General features: G+C 36.3%; 1 protein-coding gene and 1 pseudogene across 23 annotated transcripts in view; both read right to left on the bottom strand.

Annotated features, from left to right (window-relative positions):
- The window catches only part of BCAS3 (BCAS3 microtubule associated cell migration factor), a 519,095-nt gene that overhangs the window by 173,038 nt on the left and 319,096 nt on the right, over positions 1–26,961 (bottom strand). The gene's annotated exons all lie outside the window — the stretch shown is intronic.
- On the bottom strand, positions 18,710–25,196 carry LOC109447802 (large ribosomal subunit protein eL42; annotated as a pseudogene).

The following is a 26,961-nucleotide window of genomic DNA, read 5'->3' as shown; positions in this document are numbered from 1 at the left end:
TCAAATCCAACAACTCCTTTCTCCCTCTTGAATTCCCCAACACCATCTCAGGAAAAACAGTCACACAATTTTTAGAATTTAACAACTATAGGACTTCTGTAATAAGGTAATGCTCATTACTTTGCAAACTTCCAGTGTCTTGATGTACGGAACGTAAGCTTCACTCATTATTTTCATTTTTTGACATCTTGAAGGGCTATCCCCAGGTTGTTAAATTTTGGGGTACTAATTCCTGAGGGATATTTATTTAATTTTAAGCTATGAAAAATGTCCCATCACTGTTTGATAAATTTTATTCCTTCACCCTCACAGCTAACTTAAAAGTTATGTAAATTATCCAGAAGAACAAAAACAATTTGTGATTATAACATTGTTGAACGAATTAGATAACAATGACTACAGCTTCCCAATTATAGTTTGAGACAGATAAATTTATACTTTATTGATAGCTGGAGAAGAAAGGCCTAATCACTAAACGCCAGCAGAGTCTGGTTTCTGTAGGGTAATGACCCATCTCTATATTCATAACAACAATCTCATTCATCATAATTCACATTAAAAAAAAAAAAAAAGAACTGTAGTCAAGCTAATGGAAGAAACGTGTGAAAAGTGATTGGCTGGGTAAAACTCTGTATGCAGCTGGAGGGTCCTAATTGATTATATCGTGCTGCAACTAAGCCTTCTGCCCAGTACAACAGATCTTTATCTAACTGCATTTCAATTGATTTTCACTGATAGTCTTCTTTCTTATGTCTAAGGCTTAAAGTACTAAACTAATAAAAGGATAAAACACTTTGTAATACAGATTTTGAAATATAATGTCCAAGCAGGACTTTCACAGAATAAGATGGCCAACTGAGTGAGTATAGCCCACCAAACATTCTAGAGCCATACTAGTGAATGTGAGAGGTAATTTTTAAAAATGTTCAGAATTTGAGTCTGTATTTGAGAGTCTAATGCAAAACAGTAACCTAAACGTTCAAAGATACAAGTGTCTAATATTTTCTTTATTATGGGATGTAGAAATGTAAGACAAAAGATTATGCATTTAGTAGCTGTTACACATGTTCTTATGTAAAAATCCATTCTATTGGTTTAGTTCAGAATCAAAATGTCCTGGATTTGGTTTTCTCATTAAATAGTGATGGGTTTGGAAACAAGGTAAGTACAATGGGTAGATAATGTTTAACTTCCAAAGGAATGACCTACTGGATTAATTGGAACATTAAACCAAAAGTCTCAAAATAGCATTACTAAACAGAATTTAGAATGAGGGTAGACAATGCCATCCTAGAGAATTTAACAATTTAATTGACATACAATAAACTGCATATTTAAAGTGTAAAATTTGATGTTTTGACCTATGTCTACACCCATGAAACCATCACCACAATCAAGGTAATGGAACATATCTATCATGCCCCTTTGTAATCCATCTCTCCCCTCACCCCACCTCTACATTTAGGAAATCATTCATTGGTTTTCTATTACCATAAATATGTCAGCATTTTCTATAATTTTATATAAATAAAACTATATAGTACTTGTTTGGTATGGTTCCTTTTACTTAATTATTTTGAGATCTACCCATGTTATTGCATTTATCAAAACTTCATTCCTTTTTATTGCTGAGTCATATTCCATTTTATGGATGAACATCAATTTATTTATCCATTTACTTGTTGATGGACATTTGAGTTGTTTCCAGTTGTTGGCCACGACAAATACAGCTACAGATGAATTTTGATGTACTACGTGTCTTTATAAAGACACGTTTTCATTCCTCTTGGTTAAAAACTGAAGAGTGGAATGGCTAGTCCTATATAGTAGGTAAATGTTTAATATTTAATAAACTGGAAAATTGTTGTATGATTCTATATTTCCAACAGTGGTGATGAGAGCTCTAGCTGCTGTATGTCCTTGCCAAGACTTGGTATGATCAGTATTTTTAATATTATGCAATCTAGTAAGTGTGTAGTGACATCTCATTATGATTAATGATGCTAAAGATCTTTGCATGTGCTTATTTACTATCTGTATCTCTTCTTCAGTGAAATCTATTCAAATCACTTGCCCAATTTTTAAGTTGGCTGTTTTCTTATTATTGAGTTCTTACATATTTACATATACTGGATAAAAGTCCTTCTGTAGATATGGGATTTACAAATATTTTCTCCCAGTGTATGGCTTCCATTAATACTGTCATTATAAGAACAGATGTTCTTGATCTTGAAGTCCAATTTATCATTTTTTTCTTTTATGGACCACACTTTTTGGTGTTGAAACTAAGAAACTAAACTTTCATTGATTTTCTTTATTGTTTTTCTGATTTTATTTAATTGATTTCCACTTTGATTCTTATTCTAGTTTTTTGAGATGGGAGCTGAGGTCATCAGTTTGATACCTTTCTTCTTTTCTAACATGTATATGCATTTAGTTCTATATATATATATTCCTCTAAGTACTGCTATGGTGCATCCTACAAATTTTGATATGTTGTGTCTTAATTTTCATTCAGCTCAAAATAATTTCTAATTTTTATTTCTTCTTAGATCCATGATTTTTTAGAAGTGTTAGTTTCCAAATATCTTGTGATTACTGATTTCTAATCTAATGGCATTGTGGTCAGAGAACACATTGTGTATGACTGAAATCCTCTAAATGTATTAAGGCTTGTTTTATGGCCCAGAATATGGATTATCATGGTAAATATTTTGTGTGCACCTGAAACAAAGATGGTAATGCAGGTGATGATGGAGGTTTACATATATATATACTACTTGACATTTTATATAATATATATGAATATATATATTCATATATATTATATAAAAATGTCAAGTAGATTAAGTTGGCTATTAGAGTTATTCAAGTCTTCTGTAACCTTGATGATTGTCTCTCTCCCTGATGATTGTCTGTTTATTCAGTTATTGATAAACGGATGTTGGAATCTTCAACAATAATTGTGTTTGCCTAATTCTGCTTGCAGTTCATTTTTGTTTTATATGTTTTGAAGCTCTGTAATTAGGCATATAAACATTTAGAATTGGTAGGTCCTCTTCATGAATTAACACCCTTAACATTATGAATGACCTCTTATTCTGTAATAATATTCTTTTTTCTGGTCTACTTTTATTAATACTGTGTTTCCCTGAAAATAAGACCTAGCTGGGCCATTAGCTCTAATACGTCTTTTAGAGCAAAAATTAATATACGACTTGGTATTATATTATATTATATAAGACCCAGTATTATATTATATTATATTATATTATATTATATTATATTATATTATATTATATTATACTATATTATATTACACCCAGTCTTATATTAAAATAAGACTGAGTCTTATATTAATTTTTGCTCCAAAAGACGCATTAGAGCTGATGGTCCGGATAGGTCTTATTTTCGGGGAAACACTATATAACCATTGCTGCTTTCTATTGATTAGTGTTACCATGTTATATTATTATTCCTATCCTTTTACTTTCATCCTATTTGTGTCTTGATATTTAAGTGGGTTTCTTATAGGCAATATATAATTGAATCTTTTTTATTCAACCTGACAATTTGTCTTTTAATGGGTGTTTAGGCCATTTACATTTTATATGATTTTGATATGGTTGGGTTTCAATCTACCATGTTGCTATGTGTTTTCTATTTGTCCACATATTTTTTGTTCCCTTTTTTCTTTTTCTTCTTCCTGACTTCCTTTGGATTAATTCAATATTTTTAGGATTCTATTTTCTCTCATGTGTTGGCTTATTAGCTATATAAATCTTTGTTATATTAGTGATTGTTTTAGGATTTATATCACATATTTGTAACTTATCAAAGTCTACCACTAGGGAATATTATAACACTTCATGTATAGTGTAAAAAGCACATTTTTCTTTTTATCACTGGCTTTAAGCAATTTGGTTATGATATACCTTGGGTCTTGCTTTTAAGCTTTGTTAGGCTGGACTGAAGTTGTATAGTCTGGGAGAAATTTTGCCCTACCGTGGAAGCAAAGACCTTCTGAGTATTCTCTCCATTGTAAATGGAAGAAACAAAAACTATTTCCAGCCCTGCATGAGCTCCAATGAATGTTCCCTCTAATATTTTTGGATGAATCTTCCCTGGACCTTGGGTAATTTCTTGTGTACTGACTAGTACTCAGCTGAAGGCTTGTAGGGTATCCTCTGCAGGTCTTTTGGGCTCTCTATCTGTGCAGCTCTCTCCTGTATGGTATTCTCACCTGTGAAAGCTAGACACCTTGGCCTCCTCCAAATCCCAGCTTCATCTGTTCCAGTCAGAAAGACTACTGTGCTTACCTTGATTCCCCCTTCCTGTGCCAGGACATATTGCAGGGCTCACTTCATTTGTTTCCCATCTCTCAGGGATCATTGTCTTTAGTTGCCTGATACTCAGTAACTTGAAAACCATTGTATCATATAATTGCCCAGTTTGCTTCAGGTAGAAGGGTAAGTCTGGTACCTGCATTCATTGAAGGCTTTGTAAAATTCTATGCATGGAGGACCCAATTAATGCTTAGAAAATGAATGTTAATTATTTCCTCTTTATTACAATCAACTTACAGAAATTGAAAGGAACAAAATCTATTTTAAATGAGAGTAGCAAAAAATTTTTGCAATATCCAAAAGTATCTTCAGCTTGAAAAAAGTCTAATTCACATCACCAACACAACTGTCTGATTCTCAAATGGTCTTTAAGATCTCTATAACAAATGAAAAAGTATATTAGCTTTTCTGATTTTGTGTTTATTTATGAAAGCTGGTGTTGAGAGATTCTAAAGCACACTGAGGAATCCTTAAATAAAAGAATGCTATCTCACAGCACAGTTAGGTTATCCATGGGTAAAACTCCAAACCAAGTTATTATACTTCTGTGCAAAGGACTGGACATATAAGATGTTATCTTCATTCTAGATTTCATAAAAATTGTTACGTTTAAAGTCATTTACCGTTTTGCTTCAAGCTAAAAGTAGGCTTATAGCAATTTATGGTTAAAACAATGTATGGTACTGTGTAAACAAAGCATGAAATGGGTATTAGAATTGTTGAAAAAAAACATATTTCTTGGTTGTGAGGTCCCAAAAATTAGCATGAACTACATGCCAATTTTTAAAAGTGTGTTAGCTGAGAGCACAATAAAAATCCCTGTATATTACTTCTTAAAACAAATGATGGCTTTAGATGATTAGGTTAAGAATAGCCTTCCCCCTGGCCCTCCAGCCCCCAGCCTAATGTGCCGATGGATGAGAACCTCTGTATCTTGAGCAGTAAAATTTTCCATCTGTGGGTACTAGGAAACAAGGCAAATGACCAGAAATCAACTTATACTACTATAGATCTTTCAACATCCTATATTACTCTAGGACATGAACTGGAGTGAACAAAAGCCATTCCCAAACCGTACTATATTGTAATTAGAATATAAGGTATGAGAAGTTATATTTACAATGAGTATAAGCCCTCAGAAGGAGTTAATGAACTGAGGCTGACCTTGATCATTGACTCAGATCCTGCAGCACAGGACCTGCTCCCTCTCCCACATTTGCCAACCTCTGCTACAACAGTCATCAATTTGCTGTCTTGATCTCTCAAGCATATCATACATTTTTTGATCCATCATTAAGCCTCAAACTTGTGGCCTAATTAAATTACCGAGGAAAGACACTTTGGAATTCTAGACTTTGGCAGTAGAAAAATTAGAGATAAACATTTGAATAAGGTGAGAAAATTATGACCTAATCTCCATGCAGTCATTAATGATTCAACGTCGCTGTTCAAAATAAATTTTGAGTACTTAATTTTTTTTTTACACAAAATTACGTCAAACCATTTTGCAGTGTAGTGATTAAACTCAAAATACAAAGTGTAGGAGAAGAGAGAACTAGAAAAGGCTCAAGAGCCGAGACAGCTCTACATGATAGGTGTAAACAGATACGAAATTGGTGTATAAGAGTCATCAAGAAGATCTTTCAGAATGTAGACATTACATAGGAAAGCTTAAAGATACTGATGGCAAGATTTCATTTCTCTCTCAAAATCTAAGTGATTAAAGGTCAGGGAGAGAGTATAGTTCAGGCAAGAAACTGGCAATGAAAAGGCCTGAATTTGAATTCTAGATATGGCAATATCTTGCTATGTAAATTTAAGCCTGTATATTAATTTTGCAAAGTTTTACCTTCTCTTAAGGACTCTGTCAATGATATAATTCAAAGACTGTGATTCTCCTTTCCCTGAATGCAAAGCATTTACTAGCTGTACAATTAATCTTGCAATTGATCATATTATGCCTTCTGGCCATTTCATCTTTTAAGTACTTCGAATGCATTATTGCTTCATCTTTCCCAACTAAAGCTCCTTGAATTGAGAAAGGAACAAAGTTTTCTCATCCCCCACACTGCTAAGAAGTAAGTATTCGGTAATATCTACCTATTTCTCATAATAAGAAAATGCTCATAGGGCTGTAACCTAGCATTTTGAAGCCCTGTCATAAACTGCCTTTTAACTAGAAGTAGGTTGGAGGGAAGACTGATGAAGCTATCATTATATAAGTTCCTTTATATGACAACAATATGCCATGAAGGAATCCAAGGCTTTTCTAGTTTATAACTTGCCAAAAGGAGCTCCTGAGAAAGGTGTTTTGTTTTACGAGGATGAAAACGAACTGAGAAGGGGAATCCCCTAAACTAGCAAGAATGGGGGAAAACTTATCAAGAGACTCAGTTTCCTTTGTTCATTGAGAAGCCAAAGTAGCAATTACCTACTTGAGCTATGATCATTACCATCACAAAGAATGAGGCAGTGTCACATGGTGGAAAGTCAGTCTTTGGATTTACAGAACCCCAGTGTGACTCCCAGCTAGATCTAACACTTAACTCACTGAGCTGAAATGACTTCAAATCTCTAAGACTCAGTTAACGCATCTATAGAATATAAAATAATAATTACCGCCTGAAGTATTTCAAGGATTAATTAAGGCAATAATGTAAGTGAAGAGTTCTCTATAAATTACAATAATTTAAAAAAAATCACATTAATGACCCCAGAATGCATGATGCTATTGAAGTAGGTATGGCCGAGCTAAATAAAGATGGGCCGTAAGAGCAAGTGATTTCCTGCAGAGCATCTGCATTCTTAGGTGTGTTTGTTCCGATTCCTCTGGATCCCAGGGCTTCCATTGGGAGAAAAGTCTCTAATTTAGGTACCCTGAGGCCTAAGAGGGCTTCCTTTGAAAAATATCAGATAACTAAGAAAACTGTAAGGAGAGGAAAGGGCATCTAAAGGAGTAGGAATCTAATGGGTGGAAACCATCACGGCATGCATTCTCCCAGGAAGGCCTGCTCAGCACTCTGCTTCTTGGACAGACAGCTCTATGGAGAACCAAGTAGGGACCATCACCTTTCAATCTGAATGCCCATGGTAAGGTTTATATGGTTCAGCATTCTTAAAACAGACCACGAAAGTGGTCCAAACAGGACATAACATGTTAGGGTTAACAGAACATTCTTATTAATGGAGAAGAATCATAGCTATCATATGTTAATACTAACATATAAGAAACTAGAAAAGAATGAATCATGCTCAATACAAAAACTATATTAAACATAATTTCAAATTTCTTTGATGATTTAGAAGACACTTCAATATCATACCAGTGTTTCAAAACCACTATACACATAATTGCATGGTACTTTTACTGCCTCCTAATAAGGGTTTTATAAATTTCCCAACATCGATGTCTCCAAAATTTAAAAAAAGTCACATCCTTATCATTGATTTCAGTGCCTAACAATATGATCACGTCAATTAAATCTTCAGCCTATTTGCATCGTATTTGTTTGTTTCTCTGACTCCTAATGAAATATTACCACTCATTAACCTATATTCCAGAAATGACTCTGCAATGAAACCTTTAACGTAAATTAAGTAAGGAATCTGGGCAGTTCTACAGAATCTGGGCAGAATCTGGAATAATGTATTGTAGCTATTCCTTCAAACCTAAAATCTCTTGGTCAGATGTTAGTAGAAAAGAAACTATCCCATTTCCTGATAGTTGTGAAGAATTGATCCCCTATGTTTTCATGTAGAAGAAATGTCTCATTCAATGATATTTATCACGCACACTGCAGTGTTTCACTCCTATAATGGGAACGACATCTATTTTGGTAAATACATTTTAGGAATTCACTATTATATCGCACAATAGGTGTTCAACGGAAAGTGGCTGAATGAATATGACTAGACTGTGGGCCTGATCTTTCACAAAGTAAGACTAAACTTCTAGAAGTACATCTAAAACTTGAACAAGATATACGTATGTATATAATTTTTTTTAAGGAAAAAATTCTAATACCATATTGGTCCTCTTGAATGTCTCAAATAATAAGAAAAGGCAGGAACATTAAGAATGTAAAATAATACCCTGTTCTTTCTCATCTTCCATCAGGACTGGTTCCTCAGGTTCCAGTCTTGGCTGGAGATATAGCTCCTCCCCAAGGAGAGCACTATGACACCGAATCAATTTCAGAAAGAGAATTATATCCTTGAACTGGTTTACTTATTTTTGTTTTCAGCAACAAAAAGCTGAAAACTGCAAAAAGCTCTCAGAGAAGTCTGCTAAAATAAATGCAGAGTCCAAACAAATCAGTGAACCATACCCGTGAGGTTTACGATTGGGACCCTCTTGCTGCTGTACAGCAGACAGGGAAAAGGTAGTGGGGAATTCTATGGGGACATCTCCAAATAAAATATGGTGTGTGTGTCTGTCCGTCCTCCTGTAAGAGGAGAAAACCCCCTTTCTGTGGAGACAAATACATATGAAATATCTATTTGTGGGGAATTAAACAGAAACCCAGCTGTCAGGAGCACTTGTGCAATTCCATTACGAGCCCTCCCTCATGAAATGATTCTGTCCCTTTCCCCACCCCACAGAGAATCAGAATCTTCATGGGGCTGCCCCTTCTTATGGGAACCACACACACTCCTGTAAGACTGGTGGCTCCATACCATTGCAGCCACTGTCTGTTTACTAGTCCAGGATATTTTCCAATAAGATACCCTCAATTTTTACTTAATAAAAAAAATAGTGCAAGACCAGGATATGTACACTGGGGGTGCCAAAAAAATGTATACAAGTGGACACTGGTCAACATTGCTCAAACAGTAGTTCGCCGTAATCAGAAGTGTCTTGATGCTGATGGTAACCGCTTTGAGCACCTCTTGTAATTGCAGAAGTCAAACGTGACTTGTATTCATCTTTTGTTATTGGTATATATTGAGTATTACAATTTTAATTGTTTTTTTCCTTTCTTAAAATGTATATATATATATACACACGCACACACACACACACACACACACACACACACACACACATATATATATATATATATATATATTTAGTTGGTACTCTCTCTATATATCATTTGGGGTAGTAACACCATCTACATACAGACCAAACTTTATATCCTATCAACCAAATCTACAATCGCCTGTAAATGTAAATCAGCTCTACATTTATCTGGCTATTAAACACAAATTTAGGATTTCTTAGTAGGAGTCCAATCTAGTTACGGCATTAAATGCGTGCCTTTTACCCCTCTGAGAGTAATATAATTGAATTCTGTCCATCATAGCAGATCAGTGCAGCTCATCTTTGTCCAGAAATCACGTTTGTAAAGGCCAGAGAAGGTAGTACTGATATTTTTCCAGAACAATGTAATAGTTAAATATCAGCTGAGGAGAATAAGTTCAACCAACCAGACAGCAACTCAAGCACCATGAAACTGGATTTGCGGAGGCTGATGTGTATGTTGGGGGGAAAAGGCGGACGACTACCCTCACCAGCCACCACCCTTGCCCTCAGCTGACATCACCTTTCCAGATGGCTTGCTCAACCATTACTTAGATTGTTTAAAATAAAGACATCGTCTGTCTTTTCATTCAGAAATGTGTACACTGAGGTGCAAAATGGAAAAAAAAAAAAAAGACATTGATACAATCACACAATCCATCAAATATAGCCTAAACCTATAGGACTATTTGGTGCCACTGTCTCTGTCGTTTAAAAAAGTTGAAAAACACTGTGCTCTGTGATAACAAAATAAGGACAACTGCTTCAAATTAAATGCAACAAGTAGACCTTGTAACATGACCAAAATCCATCCCAGACTTTTTCTAAGTTCCAAATGTACCAAATTCCTCTATAACAATATATGATAAGAAATGTTTAACACTTTTCTTTTCATATTATTTCCTGTAATTACACATTTATAACAAAATGTGGATTTACTTGACAGCCAAACCAAAATGTTTCATTTTGCTTAGATTGCAACCCTTGCTGCTGAAATACAGTATACTAAAAATGAAATAACTTTTCCATTTTAATGTGGTTATAAGCTTCCTGCTAGGCAGCAACCTAATTGAGACTTTTGATGTTAGCTTTTTTAAGACATGCTATCCTTCATCATCTGTAGAGTATTTTAACTATAGATCTCTTGCAGTCTTCCCAAAGTTGACAGAGGGAAGGGGGATGGGGTGGGAGGAGGAAGGCCACTTTATCAAAGTCAGTGGAAATACAAGGTATTAATTATGTTAAATGAAGAAATATGGGCATTTGGTTACTTTTGTGGGTCAGAAATATTTTAATCTGTCGCTGCCAGCCAGCTGCCTCTCCCTGAACCCCCCTGCACTTATATCAGTTGCAGGAACACATCAAAGCTCCAAAAAGTGAGGAAAGCAGCCACCAGTTGGGCCTTTCCCCATCCCCCACCAAGGTCACAGTTTTCACTGGATCGACCACAGTGCTATCCACTACAATCAGTAATTAGGCCATGATCTTTTTTATATTTTGGAAGCATAGACGTTAGAAAAATTGGTAAACATTTAGCCCAAGGCAATCATTTTTTTTTAGAAAGCCTGAGTAAATGGAAAAATAAAACTTTTGTGATATTTAGAAAAGAAAACAAGTGGTGTACTCAACTGCTCCCAGTCAAAGCAGAGCTGGCTCACACAGATGCAGCTGACTTCTAAGCTGTGCGAAGTCGGCCAAGCACACGGTCCAGAAGCAGAGTTACAGGCAGGGGAAACATAGCTGTTGGCCTAGATGCCCGAACACGCTTTATTAAAACAACGCTTTGAAACTCTAGATATGAACAGTCAAGGAAGCCAATAGCAATTATAAAAATGCAATATACTCCCTATATGACCAGGGTAGGGATTTCTACAATGTCACCTAGTAACATTTTAAAAATCCACTCTTTTATAAAGGTTTTTCTGATCAAGGCATCAGATAACTTATTAAGAAGTCAGGTCACTCTAACGTGCAAGAATTGTGCAAAAAAAAGAAAAAAGAAAAGAAACGAAAAACAACAACCTGGCTTTAGAACAAAAAAGCAACTTTTTAGTGAAGTGTACTTCCCTGCACTTCATTTATATTTCTGAATCTAGTAGCATACAAAGATTTTGGACAAATGTATATATAGATGATTCTATTTTCAATATATATTTTCACTTGAATCATAGATAACTACCACATGTCTTTTTCTACTTCAATATTCAAAGGAATCAATTTAATGATGGGCACTAATTTAAAGAAATTAATCTTTTGCTTCTAAATATGCAGGCAAACAGAATTTATCTGTTCTAGATTGGGTTTTGAGAGTTCTTATGGTAGAATTTTTCTAAAAAATAGGACTTAATCAGAATGAACCTTACATTACATTACAGGTAGAAAGGAGGACATCTTTTAGGTAAACCGGCAACAAACAAAACACAATAAGTATGCCCACAAGACTCAAGTAAAAGGACAAAAACCTCCCTTTGCCTGCCTCGGAAAAGAAACGGATAAAGGCTTTTCACCATTTTTGAGTCATTCCAACCTTCCTCAAATGTTTGCGCTTCACTCTGGTTCTCCCTCCTCCACAAGGATGTTAAAAATGCACAAGATTTCTGTATAAAGATATCCGTTACAGAGCTGCCTGTACTTTTTCTTCTCTCAATAAAAATCCACACGTCATGAGCCAGGCTTACCAACTGGTTGTAAGTCAGGAATAAAAGGATTTAGAAACACATTCACCTGCAATCACCTCACAGTTTTCTTCCTCATTTCCCATACTGCTTTTGGGAATAAAAACGAAGTGATAAGAAATTTTACTTTTGTTGATAATTAATTGTTGATAGAGGTTACAACTACCACCGGCAGGAATTTAAAACTAAACCAAACGAAACCTCCCTAGGCTGACACTGGATATCCATTCTCTGATATTAAACCATAGCAACATTCAATTTTGAAAATAAGCAGAAGTAAACATATTGATTTTCTGTTCCTATGTGTAATTCTTATTGAGTAATCAAAGGCAAAAAAAAAAAAAAAATTCCAAGCTGAGACAGACAAGACTATAACTCTATTCTCAGGCTTTAAAGGAGAAAATTTATCAATACATGTGGATTCCTAAGTTTGTACTTTAAATGAGAAAAATTGTGGTTACACATATTTTGACTTGTTGATGTAAAATTGTGTCAAGGAACTAGGCAAGCTGATATATAATTTCCCCTTACATCTACAAGAAAATAAATACATTTCTGACAATAAAAAAAATGTGAACTTCATATCACATTTCTGGGTTTTGATATTTTGGTTATTTGTCAACTTTTGTATTTGTTAGTATTTTTAAAATGTATAAGACCGTTGTTGTAAACAAATGCAGTCAGACTAGTCTGGCTTTCCCACCCATGTCTAAATAGAATTCTTTTACAAGAGCCTCCTGACTGCCTCATGTATTATCCCTTTCTCCCCTTAAGCAAATATCAGTATCCGTCAGCCAGATAGTTGTGCAACTTGAATTTCATTGTTAAGATATGAGTGTTGAAATTATTCAAGTCTGAATGAAGATAGCCCGATATTTGATGCACTATTAATGCAATCTGTCTAATCTCAGTCGAAGGTTCACTACCAAAATTACCAACAATTATAACAGGTACATGAATTCAATAAAATACGTTTGAAAAAGGTACCAGCTTTGTAGGTCCAACTTGATTTTTAAAAAATGATTCAGAGATCTAGCTTAGCTACATGAGAGCAGCAGAGGTTGGATTAAAACAAATACCAACCACAAAAAGTCATGCACATATTCTAGCACTTTCTGAAAAAAGACTGTAAAACCTGGTATAAAGGTACAGATATTAACATTACAAGAGATTTGATGGGTCATGTAAAGAATAAGAAATCATTTCCCAGATGTCTGAAGGACAAGAGAATAAATCTTTCCATGAATGTAGAAAATATATCCAAGTATAAACAAAACATCCATGATTAAATAAAACTTTAGGTGATTGAAACTGACTAGCATTTTACAATATTAATGCTAATGGTTCATCACAGTCTTGTTTGCATGTTTAACAGCTCCCATTAAAAGAAAAAGACTTGTATGCAGGAAGAAGGGAAAACTAAAGTCATACATGGTATAAATGGAGACAGAAGAAATATCAAATCATCCAGAAATATACAATAGCAGTTTCCAATGTTGGCTCAGGAAATAAGGTAGTTAGAGAAAAGTTGCAATCTAAAGAGAAAACACTTTTAGGAAATGGCAAAATTAAAACAGAAGTAGATATGTAAAAGAGATGAATGAAGACAAGGTCTTCCTGCACCAAGGGAGTTGTTTAGGAGAAACAGTGTCCGTTTGTGGCCAGCGATAATACTTTCCATTCAATAGAGTTTGCAGCTTGCTGATTCATATGATTGCAGGCTGGCGCCCTGCTGGCGAGCCTCTCCACTGAAATTAAATCCACTCTCTTCAGTTATAAATTATAATGCTCTATAAACAACACTCCCATTGGGAATGGGGAGAGAGGATGGGAGAGACAGAGAGAGAGAGAGACAGAGAGAGAGAGAGAGAGAGAGAGAGGGAGAGGAAGATTGGAAAAAGGAGGGAGGGAGAGGGGGAAAAAAAAGAGCTGGAGAGGGAGAGGGTTTCTGCATAGTCCACTCACTGTTTCATGTTCTGCTCTTCTGCAACAAACAAGGAGAGTAAGTCTTGCACAGATAGCACTCCTGCTGTAATTCCTACACTGTTTGATGTAGAGCCCAGAAAAGAAAGTGGGATAGTAATGTGAGTCTATGAGGAAAAGCACTCAGAAATCAATGAGCATGCAAGAAGAAAAAAATAATATAGATTTTATACACGGATTTTTTTTTCAAATACATTATTGAATGTATCTTTGGAATCTCAAGGGAAAAACCAAAGTAAAACACAATTCTTGATTCTAGTTAGATAAATTAGATGTACACATTGTACATCTTTTGATATCTAAATCGATCACAAATATTCCCTCCAAATGCATGGGAAAGCAAAGATTTAAAAAATCAGGCCCCAACGGTCACAGACAAGGAGTCCAGAGCAAAAAGAAAGTACAATGATTTAATCACCCAGAGCACCCAGAGATTAACCACATTTTTTGCTGTTTATGAATACCTATTTCAGAATTCAATGTTAAATTTATAGGACAGTGATACCTCAATTGTTCAATGTTGAAGAGTTTTTCTTTTTCAAGTGGTTTCAAAAGGGGAAAAATAGCAAATATTCTGTTTGGTCAATTATCTGAATGACTCATGAATAGAGTTCATCATAGAGGTGGTTTGTATGCACCAGTTTCAGGGCATTAACTTATAACTGTATTTCAGTTTTCTCATATTTGTATGAATCTCTTTCAGGAGGGATTGATGCCCCAAACCAGGGTAGAAACAATTATTATCATATGCTAATCAATATTCCAAAGAATCACACCCACAGGTTACTTATCACTACAAAAGGACACAGTTCCATATGGAAAAAAAAAAACACCTTTGAAATGTCTTACCAAAAATGATGAACCTGGACAAAACAATGTAAGGGAAGCAGAAGTTGGAAGGGAAGAGGAGGAGAGAAACAAGCCCGTTCAAAACCAGGACTGAACGTGACTTAGGAAAGGCAGGAAACCTACAAAACTGGAGATGCATTTCAGGTGAGAACACTCGAGGAACACAGAATTCTCCACAAACCACGGACTTCCATTTCTCTCTCTCCCTTAGGCAGACAGAATATTACTCTAATTTTCCTCCCAAAGTAACAAGATAAAAGGAAACTCCAGCTTTCTACTGAAGTCACAGGATGAAGAGGAAAAAGAAAGGTGACTGAGATTCCAGTGTTAGACCTAAAGTAATCTTACCAGGCTAAATTCCAAACCCTGGAAAAAAAAAAGACCGAAAAATTGAAACACTGACCCAAACCTTAACGAGAGAATTTGGTTTAGGAACAACTCAGATTTTGCTGTCTCTCGCTCTCTCTCTCTCTTTTTTTTATGTGTCTGGCTGACTGTCTCTGTCTTTCTGCTTTTGGTTGTGGTGCATACCAAGTAAATTATTTGCTGATAGGTGAATCTCAGCAAATGCTTTTCTTCCTTTGAATGCCTGGTGAGCCTTGTTGGGAAAAGTCATTTAAGTCACTTAAAACAATCCCATGAAAAGTAAAACTCAATTCTGAAATCAGAGTATAACTTAGAGCTTAAAAATAAATTAAATAAAGGAAACATTAAAAGATAAATGGAGCAGGATGCTCTGTGGCTGAGGTAATCTGAGTGGAAAGGGAAGAAGGAGGGTTACGTTAATAAATGATTAAAAGGCCTTAACAAGGGCCTATCAGGTTGACCAGGAAAGCATTCTTCTCCGAGGCTCCTCCTCAAGACCACCTTTTTTACATTTGTTCTCAATGCTGATCAATATGGTTTTCATTTGCTGATTTCCATAATGCCATATGTGATCTGCCAGCCTGACATAATGAAGCTAGAAAGAGCTGAAGTCATTTGAACATTCTCGCTTGCATGACTGTCGCCAGTTCACCAAATGCCTGTTATCTGAAAGCCAATATTTTTCTTTTGCTTATTGACAAATACCAGAGGTGTTTGCCCCTAGACAGATGTGAAAACTCAACATTGGGCTCTAAATTGAAATTAAGATTCAAGTTAAATATTACATATTTTCTGTAGCCTTTTTTTTGGTTTAGTTATTTTGCCTCTGCTCTTAACCTGTAATTTAAGCTTGAGAATAGAGAAAAACAAGATTTAAGTGTGAATTATCCATCTCTGAACATACATACTGACCTGTTGATAAAGCAATAAATCACAAAGACTAAAACAAATACTTTATGATGCCCCAGAGCCTCAGGGCATATTTATTGCTCCAATTCAAGTTTTCCTATAAATATATCAATTTATTAGGTTGGTGCAAAAGTAATTGCAGTTTAAAAGGTTAAGAATTGCCAAAATTGCAATAACTTTTGCACCAACTTAACAGTTGTCCTACTATTTGTCTCTGATAATTTTCACCAAAAGTCCTATCAAACTGTATGCTTATTAATTTTTTAGTGTGTCATAATTTCCTTAATCCATGCTCTAGGATGGAAAAACATTTTTACCACATGGAAGGTTCTTACACTTTTCTTTCATTGCATAGTAAAATGAGCAGCTTGTTTAGGTCATTACACATGAGTGAACTATCCATGATGGTTCAAATCTTCCATGATGCCTGAAATGTCTCATTAAAAATTCTCTGCATTGGTTGTTGGTCACCTCTCTCTACACAAATGACAATTTCAAGGAAAAATACAGAGAGAAACACATTTCTGAAATGATTTATTTTGTCTTTTGCAAGCCAAAGACAAAAAGAAAGTTGCATTCAATCAAAGGAATACTTCTAATTTACATTTAGAACATAAAATTATATATATAGTGCCAGTACCTTCATTCACAATAAATTTTATTCCTTTTTACATTAAACAATAAATATTCTGGTGATTAACCCAAGTCAAATTTTAGTTTCTTAAGAATGTGAAAGTTAGTGGTGGCAGTTTTCTCCTGGAATTATGAAAACAAAAATCTCAGAATTTTGCCCAAAAAAATCTCCCTGAGTTTTCCCAAAAAGGTGAATGTGTCATGGCTGAGTCAGCACCCAAAGTTTTATAAACACTCCAATATTGCAATTGCTCTAACTCTCAGTTCACAATCGCTGCTTTATTACATGAGTTTTCCTTCCTTCCTTCTTTCTTTCCTTCTTTCCTTCCTCCCTCCCTCCCTTCCTCCTTTTCTTCCTCCCTTACTTCTTCCCTCCCTTCTTTCATTCCTCCCTCCCTACCTCCCCTTTTTACACACATGGTCATCCAGCAAAGGCCATGGCTGCCTCAAAACAAAACACAGGAAAACAAAACAAAACTGAAGGAAGGCAGTGTCGCAAATATCTAAAGGAAAAGTCCTTCAAGAGAACAAACTTTTCCTGGGGAATGAACACCATGCTTACTTACTCAGCCCTTGCTTCCCTTCTCTTAAAGAATGGCTGGTTGTGTGTTTATTCTCCTTTCTCATAATTCCTGTATCAACAGTGAAAGGATACTAAAACCAAGAGACCTTTGAACTGGCTAGTTTCAGATCATGGATTGTTCAAATTTTTTTGTTGTTGGTTGTTTGTTAATTCCTTTGGAAAACAGTAGCAGATTCTACCCATAAATGGGAAAAGTTCAGACATCACTGTGTTGCTAAAGAATCTTATAAATGCTGTTGAGTTCTGATATAAAAGTTAATAATGAGGTAAACAGTGACGGTCAGCAAAAAAACCCAAGAAAACAATAAACCAATACAAGGATTCTGAAGACATACAATGGTGGAGAGAATGCATTTCAAGGATTTTTCTCTGCGGTTCTGAGATTTTTGGATTATGATAAAAGCAAAGAACAAAGAACATGTCAATCTGTCTAAAAGTACCAAGCTACTTTCTCTTAAGAATTTCAAATTAAGTAAATAGGAGATGTCACATTACATGTGTTTGTGTGTGGGGGTCAGATCTTTTAAGCACATACTCATCTCTTTCCCTGTGATATTCATAATAAAAACAATAACATAGCAAGGAAAAGAGAGAAAGGGTAGTCTTGCCTAGATATGAACCAGGGAGAAAAGCAGGAGTGATATTCTCAAAATCTAGTGGAACTAATGGCAGACGACCCTACATGAGAGTTAGCTACTAACCATTTGCTTTACTTGAACCATAATTGGCACACTGAGAGACAAGTCAGATCAACACTCTCTCCTACATTATAACATCATGGTAACAAAAGGTTAGTCAGAATAGTTGTAAAGACTCTCAGAAAAGATAGAATGCATGTCTAAAGTGAAGTAATGAATTGGGGAGGGCAGGACATGGCCACCCATTTGTAGAAGCAACAGTAAGAGAGAGTTTCGTGTACAACTGACAGAGGGGAGAAAACTATTAGGGTTTTTTTTTAACGCTAGTGAGTTCAGAAGGATGAGAAAAATTAGGAGTTAGAACAGGATGACAGAAGAAAATTTTAACAAAAGGAAGAAAGAAAAGCATTATCTCCTGAGATGTCAAGACGGAACTAATAACATAGTCAGTGATAAGTGGTCCCCTTTCAGAGAGAAAAAAAAAATCTGGGAGGCTGTTTGTAAATCCTTTGCCTCAGGTGGGGCAATGATATCTTTCACTGCTTTGTAGAGGAAGGTGTACCCACCAAACTAGAGGGCACCTTTCTCTCCAAAAGGAAAATGACCAGTAATCTGCAAAATTGGGATAGTTGGTGTTTGGTTTTTTGTTTGTTTGTTTGTTTTTTAACATTTTATACATTTCATAATAAAATGAAACATGAAGCTTAGAACTGGATCACTTGGCCCTTTCTCTTATCTCTCTTACCTCCTCCTACTTCAAAATGCTTGCATCTCTTAGTAGCCAACATTCTCTGAGATCTGTGGCTGAGCTTAATGCTTTCAGACCTCAGTACCATCTTCTTTGTAGATTTTGCCTTTTTCAAAAAAATCGACTTAGCCTACCCACCACAGCCACTCTGCTGCTTGTAGTAATGCCGCTTTCTGTGGGCACACAGAGGATCGTAGCCCTTCTTGTACTGTCACGTTGTGGGTTTGGTGCTTGCCACACTTCTTCCAGGAAGTTCGGCGGGCCTTAGGAACATTCACCTTGTTTTCAGGAGTTGTGGTCTACAGTCATCTCCACTGTATCCATGGCACTTGCAAGAATGCCTGGAATAGATCAGTCATTCAAAACACGATGCTGAACGATGGAGATCTTTAGAAGCCACGAGAGGATTTGCAGAAGCCCTTAACATGTTTATTGTTTTTCAAGTAGCAGTAAAATTAAAGAAGTAGGAGAACCAGGAGGAGGAAGAGCAGTTGCTGTCGACGTTGTGGTCACCATAGCCTTAAGCGACAAGTTGGGAGTGTAGGTGAAATCCAGTTGTCTAGCTGTGGCTACACAGAAATCTGTGGCTCAGGGGCCTTATCATCAGTAGAGATTTACTCCCCTTCAACTGGGCTCCCAGGGAACTCTGAACTACAAAAGAAGGTTTAAGCAAAGGTGGAAAACCAAGATCTTGAGTAATGGAAGGATTTATAGTCGAGTTTAGCAAGTGAGAAATGAAACGGTGAGGTAAGTACCTTATTAGTAAAGCAAAGGTCAGGACCAGGTCAGGATGGGTTAAGACAGAAGAGCCCCATCAGAAACTACAGACGTAGTCTGGATGGTTAAAGACATTTAAACATGCCCTCAGTTTCCTTACTCTAAAATATCAGGGACCAAGTCTAATTACTAGAAATCATACAAAGGAAATCCAAGTATAATCAGTAAGTGCAAATTAATGAGGAGAGTTGAGAAACATGTCTGTTGAAGGCAGATAAAGAAAGGACTACATTATTTCATTTCTTGATCTACTGTAAACTCTACACTGGAAATAGAATTTCTATTTCTAGAGCAGTAGGGCTCTATCACACATCCTATGTGAATGTTCCCACTTTTCAGTCCACGTGGGTGGTGGTTATTATTTTGAATGTATTCCTACTTCAATAAGTCACAAATAAGCTTACCTATTCAAATGACCACAATAAATGATAAGAAATAGCACACCGACCCATGAGCAGCAAAGACCCAGAAGGCAACACTTAAAACATAAATTGCCAACAGCAACCCTATCAGGTTTCATAAATCAGGGCAGCAATGGCCCTAAAGAGTGGGAATGAGAGCTGCAGTAATTGCAGCCTTCTGTCTGGGAGCATACTGTAAAAATAGCCACAGTAAGCACTCCTCCTGACCAATCAGTAGACTCCTATTACCCTCCTGGCCAATTACAGGATGATTGGCTAAGCAAACAAAGAATTATTGGCTGTTTAGTTGGGACTTTATTCAGGCCTCTCTCTTCCCCTGTTTTTCATTCTGTTCCTCCTCTCCTCCCCACCCCCCTTTCCTGTTAGGAAAAAACATCTGCAAACACCTGATATTCATCTAAGTCTCTGCAGTTGTACAGTCTTGTTAAATTGTTACCACCTTTTCCACAAGCAGTTTTGGCAATTAACCTCCTGGCCAGGGACTTCAAAGAAAACAACTGTTGAGTTTAACCTCTCTGAGCTACCATAGATTCTTTTATGATTTTTTCCTGAAACACTTTCATCCAGAGAGTAAAAAAAAAAATGCAGACTGATAAAATTAATGTTTATTTTAATATTTGGTTAATTTATTAAGAAGACAAATGCCTCAGACATTGGCCATAACGAGGTGCATTCACTTCTCAAAGTCTCCACAATGTCAGGTTTTATTTTAAATTTACATTCGCAACACATGTGCGCTTCTCTGCTCTTCCACAAATCCTACATTTGCTGGAATCCAAGGATTTGATACATTTGACCCTCTCTTGCCCCTGTTCACAAATCTCTCATATGTTTCTCAAAACTGTTTAAAAGTTCAGAATGAAAAATGCATGTAAAATTAATGCTAAGAACCAAAGTTGCCATTAAAAATCTATTTTCATTTTATATTTTCACCCTTATAGATACACTTTTTACGTTAAAAGCAAGGCTAATCCCCGACTCTCATGAGAATAAACTACTAGCAATAAAGATCAAAATATATGACTGAACAAGCAATACAATTCTTCTTGAGTAATCTTGTGGCCTAAGTGTTTCAATGCAATTTATGCTATGTAACCAGCTTTTTACAGCTGCGTATAATAATAATAATGGGCCTGATCCTACCAGCTAAAGGCAGGTTTGTGGAGGTGTGTTCACTTCTTCAGGCCACAAAGTTCATTTAGAATTTTAACAAAAATGATTAAATACTTAGCAGATCCTGAGAACTACTGGTTTCTCCACTCTCTCTGGTCAGGTCAGGCCTTGTAAAATTGCCACTAATACTTTTGCCACTCTTTATGAAACCTGAAGAACACTATAACTGAGTTGGAGTATTTGTGTAGCTTTTCTGGAAGTACCATGAGGTTGAAATAATAAATCCACAGCAAAAGCAATAGAGCTTTTGTTTGATATTTACAGCCACCAATACCTTCATGTTATAATTAATTATCCCCACCCCCCAAACCATAAGTAACTGTTCTCTGGAAGATGACACTCTACAGTGCAGTGCTACACAATGTGACAATTTTGTCAAGGGCTTGGCTTGAACCATACAGCACTTTTCTGCCAATCGATCCCCCAGCACCACTGCCACCAGTCTAGGGGTAACAGGAGGGAGCACAGCACTGTTGTAGCTTGTGGACTGAGACAGACGTGACATAGAAATCTGATTTTGCTACTTACTAGCCGAGTTGAAAGTGGGCAACTACAAATAATTATACCTATCTTGTAGGGATGTTGTGAGAACAAAATGGGGTTGAGTATATAATGTAAAAGTCACAAATGTTTACTTGGCCTGTACTGTTTTAAAGATCAGAAAATATCCATAAAATTGTGAATTTCCTGTCTCTTTTGACTCCATGGAAGGTCTGGCAATGCCAAGACTACGTTTCTGCAATGGCAGCATGAAATGCAACAGTGCAGTAACCTTGAACACAGGTAATTTGCTGGGTCCCCACCATTTAAACCTGGCCATCCGACCATCTGAGCTTCTCAATCCCCAATGAATAGTTTAAAACAGAACTTGGAACAGTGTCCAGCACATAACGTTCGGTACATAGTAAGTACTCAATAAAAGGGAGGTTTTATAAGAAGAACTACCACACCAAATAAAATCAGTTAACTCCAAAATTAAGGGAGCTTTCGTATGAGATGTGATAAAAAAAATACGGTGAATGTTTTAAAAAAATTTTTTACAGTAAAAGACATATTTCCATTAATCCCCCTCAAAATACTCCCCCTCACTTCAAACACACTTATCCCATTATTCTTGCCACTTTATGAAGCAGTTCTGGAAGTCCTCTTTTGTGAGCGTCTTTAGTTACGCTGTCATGGCTGCCTCGATGTCCTGAATCATTTTGACTTTGGGGAAGAGCCAGAGTCGCAAGGTGCCAGATCCAGTGAATAAGGTGGATGAGGACACACCATAATGTTTTTATTTGACAGAAATTGCTGTACCAGAAGTGATGTGTGACATGGAGCCTTTCCATTGAGATCACAAAATACAGTGAATGCTGCTGCCGAGCACCAACCAACAGAAAGGCAGGTACCTTCAATATGAGAAGCAGTGCGTGGAACCTTAGTAACAGTGTGTTACAAGTTTCAACTTGTTCGGTACAGTCAGTTGGGTGTGAGCTACGGTTGAGAGAAGGTGTGTTTTAAAGTGTGCCATAAATCATCCTCCATCATGACAACGCTCCATGTCACACATCACTTCTGGTATACAGCAATTTCTGTCAAATAAGAACATTACAGTGTGTCCTCATCCACCTTATTCACTGGATCTAGCACCATGCGACCTCTGGCTCTTCCCCAAAGTCAAAATGATTCAGGACATTGAGGCAGCCATGACAGCGTAACTAAAGACACACAAAAGACGACTTCCAGGACTGCTTCAGAAAGTGGCAAGAATGATGGGATAAGTGTGTTTTTAGTGAGGGGGAGTATTTTGAGGGGGATTAATAGCAACGTGTCTTTTACTCTAACAATTTTTCTTAACTTAAACATTCACCATATTGTTTGATCACACCTTGCATACATTAGCTAAACATTTTATGCAGCAGAGACTATATCAGGCTCTTGGAATAATAAAAAAACTTCCATGTGTTTATACATGCTATATGAAAGTTTAGAAAAGAATATATATATATATATATGTTTTCAAACAAAACCTTCCAAATATCTCTACTGATCTGAAATTCCTACAGCACTTTCTTTTCATAATGCCTCCTCTGGAATTTAGCACCTACTGTCTTGTACTGTTATTTGCATCCCCAACCAACTTGTAAGTCTCAAGTGTGTATTCCCCAGAGCCCTGTTGAGAATATAAAAATACCTCTCATTCAGGCAATTAGGGAAATAGCCAGTCTCAAACAAGGAGACAGGTGAGTTATACTTAAGAAGAATATCTGTTGAGAGGCAGAAGTCTGTTAGAGCTACTTTGATATAAGAACACCTGTAATTAGGAGGGTTGTATACAACTACTGTATAAGTGTTTGAAATGTCTTCCTTTTCTTTAGTTTAAGTAAATTCTCTGCTCTGAAATATTATTCAAAATACCAATTTTCATGACAAACTTTACAGATAGTTCAAAGATCAACTTCAATCCAGTGCCATCATACATTCTGAAGTAATGGAATCCGAATCAGGGACCAGACTGTGTTATTACCCATAGCCCCATCCTTTTACTGTGATTGTGAGGGTTCCAAGGAAAGAAACTGAAGAACATAGTCAGTGGAAGAGCCAAGCCTAGAATTCAAATCTGCCTCTCTAAGCTCAGGATTCTATTATTTTTACTTTAATTATAGCTCCATTCTCAAAGCCACGAAAACAACCTACCAATTTGATTAGGTCGTTTTAGACATCTGGGGAGGGAGTGGGTAGAAATACACCTAAGAGGTCAGTCATTTTAAATAATTTATGTTCGAAAGCAATTTTCAGACTGACCCAAACTGGTACACAAAGGACGGCAGTGACCTTGTGCGACGGAACAGTAATGTGTCCGCTGTCTGTCTGGGGTAGACTGTGCACAGAGGAAGGAGTCCTCTGTCAAGGGGCTACAGAGAAAAGAACAAAAATACGTCTCTACCGAGAAGATAAAAGGCAACCCCAAATTCCAGGGGTATCTTAGAAGCAGCCAGGGAAGGTCTGGCAGTTTCTGCAAACAAGTGGCCTGGGTTGAAATTTGTGAGGGGAGAAAAAAATGAAATATGTCATGTACATGAAGTTCAAATCAAACCTAAAACTTCCTCTGTCCACTCTCATTAAGAGGACTTTCATATTAAACAGAACTCTCCAGAGGAAAGTGATTTCTGGTCATTCTCATTGCAATATTTATCTTTTTATTTCTTTGTAAATTTTATATTCTATGTCAACTTAAGTAAAAAAAAGGTGGGGGGAAGGGTATCTGTGCTGAACATTTAAGAACAATTTTAAAAAGTAACATTCAATGACACGAGGGTCTGGTGCTACACTATACAGTTCAGTGAACTCCCGCACAGATCAGCAAGATGGTTGGAAATGCCTCTCTCCGTCTGTTTTTCATCTCCAAAGTCTGTGTACTCAGTAGAGTGTGAAGAGAGCCTCTCTTCTCTTCAGAACATTCTCCCAATGGTCCTGCCCCAACCCCCATTCCCTCCCCATAGCCCCTGCAGCAGAGAACAGGAACTAGAGCAAATGCTTTTGTGAATTAAGAGATCTTGTGAGCGTAAATTTGGTCAGGCTGCTCCTTTCTGCAGGCCAGACCCCGCTGCTGCCCCAGGATGTGAACTGTCAGTTTGCATAGCTGGTGATGAGTTGCAGAACCATCAGCAAAGGTGAAGACGGCAGAAACAAGAAAGATTCAAGACTGGTGGAAATCATTTCACAAGGAAAATTTCAGCCATCAGTGGGAGGAAGCTTTGAAAAATGCTGCCATTTCCGAGTCAGAATGAAGGAAAAATTAAATTACTGCCGGTGAGGCGAGCCAAAGTTGCATCTCCCTCCAGGGAGAGTTTTGATAATGGTAAACATTTGACAGCTGGCCTGGAGTTGTTATCTTGTTCTAACAGTTGTTATGGTCTAAATGAATATTTCTGATAAGGAAACAGAAAGAAAAATTTAAACACTTTGATATTTTTATGTTTTAAACCTTATGGTTGTGAGCCCAACAGGTTTACAGCAATTTGTCACTGAGGGCCTACTCAAAATGCTGTAATGATCCTGGTCTGGAAATCTTACCAGTATCATTATTCCGTTAATCTATATGAAGTAATTCTTTGATGTAAATCAACTTACTAAGAAATTATCTTTAACCTTTCGCTTCCTCAGCAACTCAGAAACAATTTCAACAGTTGACTTGGAGAAGGCAAGACAATAAAGGGTTAATTAAAGCAAACTTAAAAGCTCAAGAAAGTAAAGTTCAAAAACCTGCGGAGGAAGGCTGTGTTGTTAAAAAATGAGTTTTTTAGCTATTGAGGGTCAACCATTATAAAATTTTAATCTTTCACAGATTTTATTATTTTATGAAGAATATTGGGCCAAACACTTCCGAAAGTAACAGATAAAATAGCCAACATTTTAAACTTACAAAGGACTGCTTATTGGGTGCCTGAGGATTTTGTATCACCAGAAGATGTAGAGTTGCCTGGAGGGATATTTCATTATAAAACACTTGCTCAATTCATATATATAGCATAAGAAAACAAGTCGGAGCTATTCTGGAATATTCCAGGTCTTCACAAGCACTGCATCTCTGGTATCTAGACATACTACCTGTAGAAAGGTCAGAAAAGACCACAGGGAGTCCAGTTGTCTTATACGGATTTGCTGATCATTGTTGTCTTCAAAGAATTGAAGTCCTGAGAATATTATAACCCTCTCTCAATCTACTTTTAAAAAATGATATCTACTCTCTTAAATTTACTCTGCCTCTCCCGTTCTATTCGACGGGAGTTTACCAGTGGCCGAAAAGTAGGGACAATGGCAAAAAGCAAAGAGAGAAAGGAATCAGAAAACTGTCCTCTGGAATGAACAAAAACATTGAGCATATTTTCAGAAAAGTATTTTTTATAAAATTTGAGCTTTACTAGCCTAAAATGTAATTGATATAATGTTATGTGAATTTAGGATTGAGCGTTTAGAAACAAATTCATTGAGCATCTACTCTGGGCTAAAAACAGAGGATTTAGTCTAGATCCTCAAGGAGCAGTAAGGTACATTGGGCAAGGGAATCAAGCCCACCGAACTTGTAGGTGTCCTAGCTTTCTGTCATTTGTATACTTAGAATGCATTTGCAAGCATTATGCCTTAACCGAAGTAAAACTTTAGCCAAAATCTTTCCCCATTTTTCTTAAAAAAAAAAAAAAAAAAAAAAATCAGAAAATCTACCTTTATTCCTGTATTTGTGGGAAGTAACATTTTCATTATTTTTTTCCCCCAGGGACCCTGCTCTGCCTTAATATAAAAGTATATAAATCGATATTAAAGTATGGTATTTTGAGAATGTTTCAAAGTAAGGTCAAACTGGTGTTAAAAACCCTACTAGTGAAGGCTAAAATAACAGTCTGGCTGAACAGTCTTAAGTGCAGCTGACTCCAATTACTAAGTACATCCCAGCAATTTTTTTTTTTTTACTAACAAGAACAATGCAAGCGAGTCTTTGAGTTAAAAAATAATGTCAAAGAGAAGTTACTCATAAAAGAAATTAGATAAATTTTACCAATACTGCAGCCATACAGGCAGCTTCAGCACTGGAAAAGTCAAGTTCTTTCTTTAACAATCAGAAAAAGAAATGAAGGAGATTCTAAGAGGGAATGAATGTTAGGGGGGAAAAAAAAGCTTCTTTCGACTAAAACATCCAAGAGAATTTTGGATAAGAAAATATATACTTCATCTAACCACTACAAAATCATGAAAATAGTTCTTTCAAATAAAAATTTAAAAATTTATTATGGAGAATTTTGAACATTCACCAAAATAGACAGAAAAATATAATAAAACCCAAGCATCTATC

Source organism: Rhinolophus sinicus, linkage group LG15, assembly GCF_036562045.2.
Source record: "Rhinolophus sinicus isolate RSC01 linkage group LG15, ASM3656204v1, whole genome shotgun sequence".
NCBI classification, from domain to species: Eukaryota; Metazoa; Chordata; class Mammalia; order Chiroptera; family Rhinolophidae; genus Rhinolophus; species Rhinolophus sinicus.
The sequence above is the reverse complement of the archived record's forward strand: the minus strand, read 5'-3'. Positions and strand labels throughout refer to the sequence as shown.